Source organism: Schistocerca nitens, chromosome 6, assembly GCF_023898315.1.
Source record: "Schistocerca nitens isolate TAMUIC-IGC-003100 chromosome 6, iqSchNite1.1, whole genome shotgun sequence".
In the NCBI taxonomy this organism is placed as follows: Eukaryota; Metazoa; Arthropoda; class Insecta; order Orthoptera; family Acrididae; genus Schistocerca; species Schistocerca nitens.
In genome coordinates this window covers 125,150,732-125,155,899 of record NC_064619.1, presented here as the reverse complement: position 1 = coordinate 125,155,899, position 5,168 = coordinate 125,150,732, and positions in this window count along the sequence as shown.

Genomic DNA, 5,168 nt, shown 5'->3' with positions numbered 1-5,168 from the left:
CTGTATCACTTTTCAACATAATCTTCCCCACGCTCAATGCAAGTCCTCCAGCGCTTACAAAGTGCATAAATTCCTTTAGAAAAAAATTCTTTTGGTAGTCCACGCAACCACTCATGCACCACGTGGCGTACCTCTTCATCAGAACGGAACTTCTTTCCTCCCATTGCGTCTTTGAGTGGTCCAAACATATGGAAATTACTTGGGGCAAGGTCTGGTGAGTATGGTGGATGAGGAAGACATTCAAAATGCAGGTCTGTAATTGTTGCAACTGTTGTACGGGCAGTGTGGGGCCTTGCATTGTCATGTTGCAAAAGGACACCTGCTAACAGCAATCCACGTCGCTTTGATTTGATTGCAGGAGATATGTGTATGATGCACTGGTGACAGCGGTCCCTCTAGGCATGTAATGCTCCAAAATGACGCTTTTTTGTCCAAAAACAGAGTCAGCATAACCTTCCCTGCTGATGGTTCTGTTCGAAACTTCTTTCGTTTTGGTGATAAGGAATCGCGCCATTCCTTGCTCGCTCTCTTCGTTTCTCATTGGTGGAAGTGAACCCAGGTTTCGTCCCCAGTAACGATTCTAGCAACGAAGCCATCACCTTCTCGTTCAAAGCGCTGAAGAAGTTCTTCACAAGCATCAACACGTCGTTCTTTCATTTCAAGAGTCAGCTGCTGTGGCGCCCATCTTGCAGACACTTTGTGAAACCGGAGCACATCATTCACAACACGGTGTGCTGACCCATGACTAATCTGTAAACATGCTGCAATGTCATTCAGTGTCACTCGGCGGTTTTCCTTCACTATGGGTTCAACTGGTGCAATGTTCTGTGGAGTCACAACTCGTTGTGCCTGACCTGGACTAGGAGCATCTTCTACTGAAGTCACACCATTTGCAAACTTCCTACTCCATACGTAGACTTGTTGCTGTGACAAACATGCTTCACCGTACTGAACCTTCATTCGTCGATGAATTTCAATAGGATCCACACCTTCACTAAGCAAAAACCGAATAACAGAACGCTGTTCTTCCCTGGTGCAAGTCGCAAGTGGGGCGGCCATCTTTATACTAATACTGCGACGGTATGTGTGCATCTGCACTATGCTGCCACCTACAGGCCATTCTGCACGCTGTTTGTAGCACGCTTACCAACTTACAGGATAACGGCGCGAAATTTCGATTTGTTATTACAAATTTAAGGTTTTCATTTGACTCACCCTCGTACATACTAAAAACATAACGTGCATAGCCTCACGAGTATACGATCAAGTATGAGACTAACGATGTAGTATTCTTGACAAACTGTTGCGCAGAAGAAGCAAGCACTTCATGTCGCGAATGCGGTTGGGGCTCAGTGGAACAACCCAGGTTAACCAACCTGAGCGTCACCACGACATATCGAAAACGTCCCCGCGCGCTTCCATCAGCTCGCTAACACCGGTCTGGCGATCACTGTTCTATAGTAACGCAACAACGACAAAATTAATGCTAGTACCGTGGCTGAATTTTTTACCCTTGCTGTATTTTTCTCTTGCTTTCTTCATCAGTTAAATGCTATAATCTGATAATGACTTGTGGCAATAGACGTAAAAAGACGTCAGTGAGCTATTAGTGTTGTCGTATTTGTGCTGATGATTTCTTTCCGTTGGAGATAATTTTGTTTTCTCAGCTACACTGCAATGTAACATATAGCTATGACGCAAATTTTCTCTTCTTCTTAAAGGTTTGTAATTACGTCTTTTATTTTCATTTAAGTTTTACTTACGGTGTCTATATCAAGATTCGACAGTGCCAGTGTCGTCTTATCCTCAGGTATTAAAAAAATTGCAACCATTGTTAAAAACAGAGCTTGTAATTTGGTCGCCGGCTGGGATCCAGCGGCAATGATAGCTGGAGGAGAAAGGTGGAGGGAGATTGATATTTTGTGAAAAGATCGCACCACAACGAAATACGCCATTGTTTTAATGACCGCCACCTCAAACCGCGTATCATATCCGTGACACACACTCTCTCTCTTAATTCGAGACAGTACAAAACGAACTGCACTTCTTTGAACTTTTTCGATGTCTTCCGTCAGTCGTGTATAGTAAGGATCCCATAACGCGCAGTAATACTCCGGCAGAGGACGGAAAAGCGTAGTGTAGGCAGTTTCTTTAGTGGATTCGTTGTAATACAAGTAATACAGGGTGCGTCAAAAAAATGTATACACACTTCGAAGCGTCATAGAAAATTTATTTTCTCGTTCTACAATGTTAAATTTCAGGAAATGGAAAGCTTAAAGTCCAATTGGAAAAATAAATGTACTTTGCAAATGTGATTAATGTTCATACTGGTGGCCTTCAGCATCAATATATTTCTGAGTACGAGTCACCACTGATTCCGTACATCGTACCAAAGTGTCCAATGAGATTTCTGCGCACACCGCCAGAATCTCAATTCAAAGTGTCTCCAGGTTACGTGGTTTACGTTTGTACACCTCATCTTTTACTGTGCCCCATAAGAAGAAATCCAGTGGCGTGAGGTCTGGAGAGCGCGCAGGAAATTCAATTGGTCCCCTGCATCCTATCCACTGGCCTGGCACATTGTGATCCAGGTATGCTCGTACGTCCCTATGATAGTGCGGCGGAGCGCCATCTTGTTGGAAATAAAACTCATCATTACCGTATAAAGCACGAATGGCAGGGAATATGGAGTCAGCAAGCATTGTTTGGTACGTTTCTCCAGTAACAGTACCTTCAAAGTGGAAAGGCCCAATGAGTCCCCTTGCAGACAAACTACACCACACATTTTCAACTTCAGCCCAGTACACACAATTGTGCCTATTGACAGTTCCATTGAGTTTGAATTGGGCTTCATCCGACCAAATTATGCTACCCACAAATCACAGTTCACGTCTCACGCTTCAAAGCTCAAACGCACGTCCGCCATGTTGCAGCTACTTCCTTGTCACTGCTGCCACCTGTTGAAGAAACATAACATTACTTTCTCACAGATATTTAACCTTGTAGAACGGGAAATAAATTGTCTATGACAGTTCAGAGTGTGTATACATTTTTTTGACGCACCCTGTAGTCTTTGCGTCACCTTCCCCTCAGCATTAAAACATCTACATGATGGAGAGTGTGTGTTGGGGCGGGTTGCTCTCTCACTGAATGAACTTAGAACGATCAGGTTTCAGGTTGTGTGGCCCTTCACTCTGCGACGGCAGATACTGGTTTAGCCGATAAAAGCAGCGTTGACGAAAGTCAGCTAAATACCTACCAACCAAATCACACATAACTCCAGTTCATGGCAGCATCTGAAAGTTCAACCATCGGGCGTTCGGGGTTCTTGCATGATTCGTCTGAAAAATGTCTAAAATTTCCTGTAAGCTGGTTTATTATCTTTAAAACACAGAAAATGGCTATCAAGTCCTCATTTAATATCCCGACACTAATTATGCAACGTTACTGACTGTCTCTGTAACAAGTTCACACCCAAAAGCAACCAGAAGTTTTTTAGTCCGACCCGATATTTGAAACGTCCTAAACAGTCACTGACCCACGACTACCTGCAAGTTAACACAATCAGTCGTCCAGTAGTCTTGTGGTACAGAAGTGCTCGCAATAATATCTCGTAATTTGCATAAATCACGCCACACGGAGTTTATGTGCGAGTTGAAATGTTCACACGCCAATTCAACTAAAATAAATTACTCAGAAAGCTCAAACATTCTCAAAATAGTCAACACTGTAGTTCATTTTCATCAGCTATACGAGAACCGATCAAACGCGCGGATTTCTTCATTTTGGTACAAATCTGATCAACGCTATTTAACATAGGTGTTAACCAGAAGACGGATCCCGAGGGAGTATGTCGACTCAAATAGCTGCGGCGCAAAACCCTACTCTGGCGCGCGGGAAATGCTGAATTCCTATTGGCTAGTATGTTAAGCCGCCAATCACATCATCTGGAGCACTTCTATATACGCGGTATTTCTAATGTCAGCCAGTCAGATTACCACAAGTAATTTAGACTAGAAATCACGTAATTCCGAAATTAGATAAAATTTAATGAACGCAAAATATGATTCCTTTTCACAAAATAAATTACTAATAAATTTAATACTCAACGCCCCTTCTGGGTGCCCTTCATAAAATCAAGCTCACTCGGACATACGTCACAAATTCTCCTATTACACAACAACTTTCTCACGCTTACATTTACATATATTTAATAAAATATCGTATTCTCACTCTACGCACATCCTTCATTCGCTCTCTCAGTCTCTCCAGAAGACACACACAACCAAAACACAATGAAATAACAACATTCCAGTGTACTGTTAATTACGTCAGAAATCTGTGGCAATGAAACTAAAGAAAACTGCAGAAAAATGGAATATATGAACCCATCCTCATGGTTGTAGTTTCAATTGATACTATAGATGAATACATTACAGTCCCTACTCAGTTTCACAATGTCAGCACGATTATTATGTGTTTCAGGTAAAAATTTATATCTCCGAAAGTACTGAAGTTATTGATTTGAATTTTTAGCAGTGTAGCTCTGTTATCCATAGAATTTGGTACACTGAGTATAAAAAAGATCGATTAATATTTAGCAGTACTTCTTCAGATTCGTAGAGAGTACGTGTATTGTGTTGCACGCAGCGATAAGCAAGCACACGGCTCTCCCGACCGAGTAGCCCGCGTCACCTGTGCGATCTTCTCTAGTGCAATGTTCGTGATACAAACAAATAGTCTCGAATGCTGATACAACACGATAAGTCACTGCTTATTAGCGTCGTGCTACGTCAGTGTAATTTTCCTCACTGCAATCTACCGTAGAAAGGTTGAGACGAGTTCAAAGATTCACTGAGTCTGGGCAGAGATCTGAACTGCTACTGCTTAAAATGACGTGCCGGTCAACCTGAGTCGTGAATGTTAGAGAACACCACGAAATTTATTTATTTTCCTGCCCGGAGTGGGGGTTCATTTTGGCGCAAGAGAGTACATCTCCAGGCCAAATTTCAAGCAGGCCACCATTTTCAGAGAAGAACTAGTCGCTGTGAGGTTGTCAAAGATTTTGGTGAAGGTTATGAAGCATGAATGCATTGGTATGTGTATTCTGGCCCTCTCCAAACTCCACATGTACCGATTGCATTATGAGTTTGCGAAGCCAAACTTCT